Below are 10,335 nucleotides of genomic sequence, written 5' to 3'. Positions count from 1 at the left end.
AGTAGGTCAAATAAATTAATCTTTGCAAGATATAGTGCTGTGACGGAATTGAGTGTTGATAGACGAAAATTCATATCTCACTGTAGGTTGCTCCAAATTGGTTGATTCTTGAACGATATGAAACTAGACTTCCATATCTACAATGCTTATGAAGAAACCAAATCCTAATAAGGAATTTATCTTATTCAAACGTAGCTTCGAAAATGAGTATTCTGTTAAAAAGAACTCATCTTACCTACCATGGAAACATCTAGATGCATTTGACATCATGCATGACATAAATTGTCCTCCATTTAACATCATCCATGACATCAATATATTCCATTAAATTTTCAGATTTTTCTTTATAATTATTTTATTTATTGTTAGGTCCCTCTTTCCCACCTATAAATATCCACCTTATTTCCTCATTTTATTCATCAAGCTTTCCTAAGCATTTCTTCTCTCTATATACTTCTTCTCAAATATAGTTTTAGTTTTAGTAGTATAAAAATACTACTCCGGTTATTCTTATACTCCGGGTAGTACACAAAACGCTCCGGCGAGGAGAAAAGGCTAGGGATCCAAGAGTATTCCAATTCGGAGTAAACCTTCGGATTTAAGGTATGTAAGGCTTTCATAGCATTGGATTGAGTTCGTCCATGCGCCCAATATTTAAATTTATTATAATTGAGTTATAGTTGAGTTTTATTCAAATCTTGAATTCTAGATGAATTAATTGTTCTTCTATTGAGTTTGATATATTTATGCATTAATATTATTATTATTGTTATCTCTCATATTATTGGAATTATTGTTCATGGCTACTTTCCCATGAATCCTAATTGATTTGATGTTCATGAATATTTTTACATATGTTTTGAGTAAAGATGTTGGCTTTTTATTATTTTTATTGATAAAAAGAGAGTTATATGAATTAATACTATATATGTATTTTATTGAGTTTTGAAAGAGTAAAAGAGTTGAATTTGAATGAATTTGAGAAAATGATATTTTGAGCAAGATGTTTTGATGAGATGTAAATGATGATTTTTGGAAGTATAATGATTGATGAACATGAAATGAGATGAGTTTGATGATTTAAATTAAAGTCCAATGAGACTAGATGATGAGTTTAATATGAGCACATATTTTGGGAGTAGTATTGAGCACCGAGTTGGGTAAGAGTTTAATTGACTCAAACCCCAGAACTACGTAGCCAGCGTAGGATGGAGGCTATGTCTCTTAAGTCCCAAAAAGAGGACTTTGATGAATGGATCCAAGATGGTGATGTCCTTTACCCTGGCAAGGTATTGGATGGATGTGGCAACGACATCGCTTCGTTGTATCATCGCTAGCTCATAAGTGATGGTTGTCGGTTAGAGAAACTCCCAACTGAGTAAGCATTGCTTATTACTATTATTTTTATTATTATATTTTAAACTTGCATTACATATTCATGTTGAGATGATGTTGAGTTCTGAGCTGAGTTTTCTTGAGAGGAGTTTCTTGATATCTGTCCTTACCTTCCTGCCATTTTACATACTCGTACATTCCACGTACTGACGTCATTCGACCTGCATCGTTTTATGATGCAGATACAGGTGTTAGAGATCCTCAACAGGCGCATCGTTGAAGATCATTTCTTTTCAGCTATTTGGTGAGTCCTTCTTGTATTCGAAGGAACTCCTTATCCTTTTATTATTGTTGAGTGTGATGTTTCTTTTGAGGTAGCCATGGACATGTCATTGGCACCATCTAAGAAGTATTAGAGGCTTCATAGACAGAGTCTGATGATGTAATCGGAGTAGTTCTCCTTAGAAACTACTTCTTCTAAGAATTATATATTTTTCCTTTGATTATGACAATCCCACATTAGTATTATTAAGTCTTCCGCTGATGAACAAATGAGTAATGAGACCAAGTGGTTCTCTCGGAAGCCAGAGATGGTTTCTGAGTGCCGGCCACGCCTAGGGTACCCTCTCAGGGCGTGACAAACTTGGTATCAGAGCACAGAGTTCAAGAGTCCTAGGGTGTCTATGAAGCCGTGTCTAGTAGAGTCTTGTTTATAGGTGTGTCGTGCACCACACTTATAATCAAGAGGCTATAGGACATTAGGAATTATTTCACTTCTTTCATAATCTGAGTTCGTGCGATAGAGTTTAACTCTATAAAAGCTTTCTTTCTAATTCGTGCGTTTACACGTTTCAGACATGCCTCCTAAACGTTCAGCTAGTCAGAGGAACGCTCCCAGCACTGAGGTTCCACAGTCAGTGATGCCTCCACGGAGAACTAGGGGCCGACCTGCAAGGTCTACTGAGGTACCCCAAGTACCTACTGTTCAGACCACTCCTACTTCTGAGGATGATTTTCGAGGAGCGATTGCTATGCTCACCCAGTTGGTGGCTGCTCGAAATAGTAGCCAGAGTTCACCAACTCCTAGCTCTAGTTATCAAGAGCCGTCTGCTGCCACGAGGATCAGAGATTTTCTGAGAATGAATCCACCGGTCTTCACGGGTTCTAACGTTGATGAAGACCCCCAAAATTTCATTGATGAGATGTGGAAGATACTAAAAGCGATGCATGCTACAGAGATTGAGGGAGTTGAGTTGGTGTCTTATCAACTCAAGGATGTCGCAAATGTCTGGTATAACCAGTGGGAAGAAAGTAGAGGTGAAGATGCAGAGCCTGCTCTTTGGGATGAGTTTGAAAGAGCATTTCTTGATAACTTTTTTCCCCAAGAGCTACGTGAAGCAAAAATTGAGGAGTTTGTGAACCTCAAGCAAGAGAGTATGACTGTGAAAGAATATAGTTTGAAGTTTATTCAATTGTCCAAATATGCCCCAGAAATGATTCCCCATATGAGGTCTAAGATGAGGAAGTTTGTCTCTGGCCTAGGCAAACATGTAAAGAAAGAATGTAAGGCAATGCTAATGATTTCTGACATGGATTTTTCTAGATTGATGGTGTATGCTCAGCAGGTTGAGGATGATAAGAAAAAGGACCGAGAAGAACACCTAAGCAAGAAGGCTATGTCTGTTGGGCATGAGAATGAGCAGAAGCAAGGGAAGGGTAACAAGTCTTTCTTTCAGAAAAGGTCTTCCAATTATGCACCTTCCCCAACAAATACTTTTACACCTAATACCAGGTATGATCAAAGATCTCTAAGTCACCAAAACTTTCGATCTCAAGGTTCTCAGTCCCAATTAAGTATGGCTCAAGGTTCTAGAGGGAAACCACCATGTGCTAGATGTGGAAGGCTCCATTTGGGAGAATGTCGTGTGGGCACCAATGCTTGCTACGGATGTGGAAAGATAGGTCACTTCCAGAATGAGTGTCCTTCAAAAAGACAGGGAGATGGAAGTAGTAGAGCTCAGTTTTCTTCTGCAGCTCCACAGAATAGAGGTAATCATAGAGGTGCAGCTTCAAGTGCAGGTGGGGGAACCAACCGCCTGTATGCTATGGGTAGTCGCCAAGACCAAGAAAACGCACCCGATGTTGTTACTGGTATGCTTCGAGTCCTTTCTTTTGATGTGTATGCATTACTTGATCCGGGTGCTACATTATCTTTTGTGACTCCTTACTTGGCTAGTAAATTTGAGATCCTTCCTGAGTGTCTTCTTGAGCCTTTCAGTGTGTCTACTCCTGTTGGTGATTCTATCTTAGCTGAGAGGGTCTATAGAAATTGTACTGTGTCAATCTATCATAGGGATACCATGGCTGACTTAGTTGAGTTGGACATGGTTGATTTTGATGTGATTCTTGGTATGGACTGGCTTTATTCTTGTTATGCTTCGGTTGATTGTAGGACCCGAATTGTCAAGTTTCAATTTCCAAACGAGCCTATCTTAGAGTGGAAGGGGAATTCTGTAGTGCCTAGGGGTAAATTTATTTCCTACCTTAAGGCCAGAAAATTAATCTCTAAGGGATGTATATATCATATAGTTCGAGTCAAAAATATTAATGATCAGACTCCATCTCTTGAGTCAGTTCCCATTGTGAATGAGTTTTCTGAAGTCTTTCCTGAGGATCTACCCGGAATTCCTCCTGATAGAGAGATAAACTTTGGTATTGATATCCTTCCTGATACACAACCTATATCTATTCCTCCTTATAGGATGGCTCCTGCTGAGTTGAAAGAGTTGAAAGAACAACTGAAAGACCTCCTAGATAAGGGGTTTATTAGGCCAAGTGTCTCACCCTGGGGCGCTCCTGTCCTATTCGTGCGAAAGAAAGATGGGTCCCTTAGAATGTGCATTGATTACCGGCAACTAAACAAGGTCACCATTAAAAACAAGTACCCTCTCCCCAGAATAGATGATTTATTTGACCAACTTCAGGGTGCCACATGTTTCTCTAAGATAGACCTCAGATCAGGCTATCACCAGTTGAAAGTGAGAGAATGTGACATCCCGAAGACGGCTTTTCGAACCCGCTATGGTCATTTTGAGTTTCTTGTTATGTCCTTTGGATTGACAAATGCTCCAGCAGCTTTTATGGACCTCATGAACCGAGTATTCAAGCCATACCTAGATACGTTTGTAATTGTCTTCATCGATGATATTTTGGTCTACTCTAGAAGTAAGAGTGAGCATGCTAATCACCTTAGGATTGTCCTTCAAACTCTTAAGGAGAAGGAGTTGTATGCTAAGTTTTCAAAGTGTGAGTTTTGGCTTGAGTCTGTAGCATTCCTAGGTCATATTATATCTGGGGATGGAATCCAAGTTGATACTCAAAAGATTGAGGCAGTTAAGAACTGGCCCCGACCCACCTCTCCAACCGACATAAGGAGTTTCTTAGGTTTGGCTGGTTACTACAGGAGGTTTGTTGAGGGATTTTCATCCATATCCTCACCATTGACTAAGCTGACTCAGAAGAAGGCTAAGTTTCAATGGTCTGATGCTTGTGAGAAAAGTTTTCAAGAGTTGAAAGCTAGATTGACTACTGCTCCAGTACTATCCCTACCCGAAGGAATGGATGGTTTTGTAATCTATTGTGATGCTTCAAGAGTTGGGTTGGGATGTGTATTGATGCAGAAAGGTAAGGTCATTGCCTATGCCTCCAGGCAGCTTAAGACTCATGAGAGGAACTACCCCACTCATGACCTTGAGTTGGCAGCTGTGGTATTTGCTCTTAAGATTTGGCGTCACTATCTTTATGGTGTACATGTGGATGTGTTCACAGACCATAAGAGCTTACAGTATGTATTCAGCCAGAAGGAGCTGAATTTGAGGCAAAGGAGATGGCTAGAGTTGCTCAAGGATTATGACATGAGCATTCTCTACCACCCAGGTAAAGCAAATGTAGTTGCTGATGCTCTTAGCAGGTTATCTATGGGGAGTACAACTCATGTGGAAGAGGAAAAGAAGGAGTTGGCAAAGGAAGTGCATAGACTTGCGCGTTTGGGAGTTCAACTTATTGACTCTAGTGAGGGTGGTACAATAGTACGAAATAGAGCCGAATCATCTCTAGTTGCAGAGGTGAAAGAAAAGCAAGATCAGGACCCTATTCTTCTTCAACTGAAGGATGAGGTTCACAAGCAGAAGGTAATGGCTTTTACCAAAGGGGGAGATGGAGTGTTGAGATATCAAGAAAGATTATGTGTTCCAAGTGTTGATAGTATTAGGGAGAGAATCATGAAAGAAGCCCATAATTCTAAGTATTCCATCCATCCAGGTTCAACAAAGATGTATCATGACTTGAGAGAAGTATACTGGTGGAGTGGAATGAAGAGAGATATAGCAGAGTTTGTGTCCAAGTGCCCAAATTGCCAACAAGTTAAAGTTGAGCACCAAAGGCCTTGTGGAGTGGCTCAGAATATAGAGATACCGGAATGGAAGTGGGAAATGATCAATATGGACTTCATTACTGGTTTACCACGAACCCGCAAACAACATGACTCTATTTGGGTGATTGTGGATAGGATGACCAAATCGGCCCATTTCTTGCCGGTTAAGACTACGAACACTGCAGAGGATTATGCCAAACTATATCTTAGAGAGATTGTTAGACTGCATGGAGTTCCTTTGTCTATCATCTCTGATAGGGGAGCTCAATTTACTGCTCAGTTTTGGAAGTCATTTCAGAAGGGCTTGGGTTCAAGAGTGAACCTTAGTACTGCTTTTCATCCGCAAACAGATGGCCAGGCAGAGCGTACGATACAGACTTTGGAGGATATGTTAAGAGCCTGTGTCATTGACTTCAAAGGTAATTGGGATGATCATTTACCTCTTATTGAGTTTGCATACAATAATAGTTTCCATTCGAGTATTTAAATGGCTCCTTATGAAGCTCTATATGGGAGGAGATGTAGATCACCAATTGGTTGGTTTGAAGTTGGTGAAGCTGAGTTGATTGGACCAGACTTGGTTCACCAAGCTATGGAGAAGGTGAAAACCATACAAGAGAGGTTGAGGACTGCTCAAAGTCGCCAAAAATCCTACACTGATGTTAGAAGAAGAGATTTAGAGTTCGAAGTGTACGATTGGGTATACTTGAAAGTTTCACCCATGAAGGGTGTGATGAGATTTGGAAAGAAAGGGAAGATTAGTCCCCGCTACATTGGTCCTTATCAGATTATGAGGAGGGTAGGTAACGTAGCCTATGAATTGGAGTTGCCTCCAGAATTAGCTGCTATTCATCCCGTGTTTCACATCTCTATGCTTAAGAAGTGTTTGGGAGATCCTTCACTTGTTGTCCCAGCTGAGAGCATTGGGGTGAAAGAGAGTTTGAGTTATGAAGAGATTCCAGTTCAAATTCTTGATCGTCAGGTTCGCAAATTAAGAACTAAGGAAGTGGCATCTGTCAAAGTCCTATGGCGAAATCAATTTGTTGAAGAGGCTACATGGGAAGCTGAAGAAGATATGAAGGCTAACTATCCTCATCTATTTATGCCTTCTGATGACGATATTCAAGGTAATATTCCTTACTTCTACCTTTGAGTCGATATTTATTCTTGAGTTTGAGTCATTAACCATTTGAGTATCGGAGTTGATGTATTGATGATATTCATTCTTTATGTCTCCTATTTTCATCTTCATTCGAGGACGAATGATCCCAAGGGGGAGATATTGTAACAACCCCTAAAATGTTGTATGTCGGTATTTCAATTCTCGACAAAAATAATACAGCCTTTGTATTTTGGGCATAACTTTTCATAGGTTGGTCCAAATTAGGTGATTCAAATTTCTGGGTAATCACAACATCCTTACCTACAACTTTCATGAAGAACATAACTTCAAATTCGGAGTGTAAGTAGGTCAAATAAATTAATCTTTGCAAGATATAGTGCTGTGACGGAATTGAGTGTTGATAGACGAAAATTCATATCTCACTGTAGGTTGCTCCAAATTGGTTGATTCTTGAACGATATGAAACTAGACTTCCATATCTACAATGCTTATGAAGAAACCAAATCCTAATAAGGAATTTATCTTATTCAAACGTAGCTTCGAAAATGAGTATTCTATTAAAAAGAACTCATCTTACCTACCATGGAAACATCTAGATGCATTTGACATCATGCATGACATAAATTGTCCTCCATTTAACATCATCCATTATATCAATATATTCCATTAAATTTTCAGATTTTTCTTTATAATTATTTTATTTATTGTTAGGTCCCTCTTTCCCACCTATAAATATCCACCTTATTTCCTCATTTTATTCATCAAGCTTTCCTAAGCATTTCTTCTCTCTATATACTTCTTCTCAAATATAGTTTTAGTTTTAGTAGTATAAAAATACTACTCCGGTTATTCTTATACTCCGGGTAGTACACAAAACGCTCCGGCGAGGAGAAAAGGCTAGGGATCCAAGAGTATTCCAATTCGGAGTAAACCTTCGGATTTAAGATATGTAAGGCTTTCATAGCATTGGATTGAGTTCGTCCATGCGCCCAATATTTAAATTTATTATAATTGAGTTATAGTTGAGTTTTATTCAAATCTTGAATTCTAGATGAATTAATTGTTCTTCTATTGAGTTTGATATATTTATGCATTAATATTATTATTATTGTTATCTCTCATATTATTGGAATTATTGTTCATGGCTACTTTCCCATGAATCCTAATTGATTTGATGTTCATGAATATTTTTACATATGTTTTGAGTAAAGATGTTGGCTTTTTATTATTTTTATTGATAAAAAGAGAGTTATATGAATTAATACTATATATGTATTTTATTGAGTTTTGAAAGAGTAAAAGAGTTGAATTTGAATGAATTTGAGAAAATGATATTTTGAGCAAGATGTTTTGATGAGATGTAAATGATGTTTTTTGGAAGTATAATGATTGATGAACATGAAATGAGATGAGTTTGATGATTTAAATTAAAGTCCAATGAGACTAGATGATGAGTTTAATATGAGCACATATTTTGGGAGTAGTATTGAGCACCGAGTTGGGTAAGAGTTTAATTGACTCAAACCCCAGAACTACGTAGCCAGCGTAGGATGGAGGCTATGTCTCTTAAGTCCCAAAAAGAGGACTTTGATGAATGGATCCAAGATGGTGATGTCCTTTACCCTGGCAAGGTATTGGATGGATGTGGCAACGACATCGCTTCGTTGTATCATCGCTAGCTCATAAGTGATGGTTGTCGGTTAGAGAAACTCCCAACTGAGTAAGCATTGCTTATTACTATTATTTTTATTATTATATTTTAAACTTGCATTACATATTCATGTTGAGATGATGTTGAGTTCTGAGCTGAGTTTTCTTGAGAGGAGTTTCTTGATATCTGTCCTTACCTTCCTGCCATTTTACATACTCGTACATTCCACGTACTGACGTCATTCGACCTGCATCGTTTTATGATGCAGATACAGGTGTTAGAGATCCTCAACAGGCGCATCGTTGAAGATCATTTCTTTTCAGCTATTTGGTGAGTCCTTCTTGTATTCGAAGGAACTCCTTATCCTTTTATTATTGTTGAGTGTGATGTTTCTTTTGAGGTAGCCATGGACATGTCATTGGCACCATCTAAGAAGTATTAGAGGCTTCATAGACAGAGTCTGATGATGTAATCGGAGTAGTTCTCCTTAGAAACTACTTCTTCTAAGAATTATATATTTTTCCTTTGATTATGACAATCCCACATTAGTATTATTAAGTCTTCCGCTGATGAACAAATGAGTAATGAGACCAAGTGGTTCTCTCGGAAGCCAGAGATGGTTTCTGAGTGCCGGCCACGCCTAGGGTACCCTCTCAGGGCGTGACAATAACTCGTGTATCAAACAACTTTATGTTTGTGTGTAATCTTATAATATTCAATTATATATAACTTATAGCACAAATAGTGTCTTAAGTTTATTAAAATAGAATACTTTTGCTATTCTTTAACTAGGGGTGTGCATACGACTTTTCGATTTGATTTTGTATTATTCAATTTTATTTTATTTTATTTTGTAAAAGTGCAACCCAATCTGTGCCAAAATAAATTTATTTTGGTTTGATTTTTCTCTTTTCGATTTGGCTATTCGGGTATTTTAATAATTAATAACATACAAAGTTATATTTGCATGTTGATAAAAACTTATACACAAGGAGAAATAATAATATTGAATCAATTAAATATACTTTCTTATCTACGTCACGAAAAAAATATTAAAACACAATATTTAAAGTATATCGATAGATGTCCAAACATAAAATATAAAATAAATCATAATTGCCTTTTCAGTTTATATTATTATTATAATAATAATAATAATAATAATAATAATAATAATAATAATAATAATAATAATAATAATACAGACAAATAATTTATAAAAAGTTATTATTTAACACTTTTTGCCTAAACTCTGTATTAATGGATTGTTTAAAAAAACTAAAAATTATTAAAAATATGTTAAAAGAATAGATAGATTTACCTGTTAATCAAGATTTTTAAATACTTGGATGATTCCAAAAGTGGATGTTCAAACTATTTATAAATTTGGCACATTTGAAAGATTTGCTGGTAAGACAACTGTTAAAACTACAGAATTAAGTTTTACCCTGGAAAAAGAGAGTGATATTTTTTATTTATTTACTCAGGATGATATTGATTACTATAAACATAAAGATTTTAATTATTTGCATATTGGATTAGTGCAAGTTGATTTTAAACCTTTAACTTTAAAAGGTTTACCTGAATCTTTTATTGCTGCTTTAAGAAATGGTAGAAATTTGAATTGGAACAATTCTTTAATTGGTACAATACAATCTAGTTTGGCTTATGGTGATGTATATTTTAATGCATATCTAAATTTGAATGTTGCATTATCTGATGTGAATGTTTTACAGTCTTTGCTTTTAAATATAAAGATTAATGGTTATAATTATTTACCTGGAATTGAAATAA

Source organism: Solanum dulcamara, chromosome 6 (genome assembly GCF_947179165.1).
Source record: "Solanum dulcamara chromosome 6, daSolDulc1.2, whole genome shotgun sequence".
Classification (NCBI taxonomy): Eukaryota; Viridiplantae; Streptophyta; class Magnoliopsida; order Solanales; family Solanaceae; genus Solanum; species Solanum dulcamara.
Note: the sequence above shows the minus strand (reverse complement) of the source record.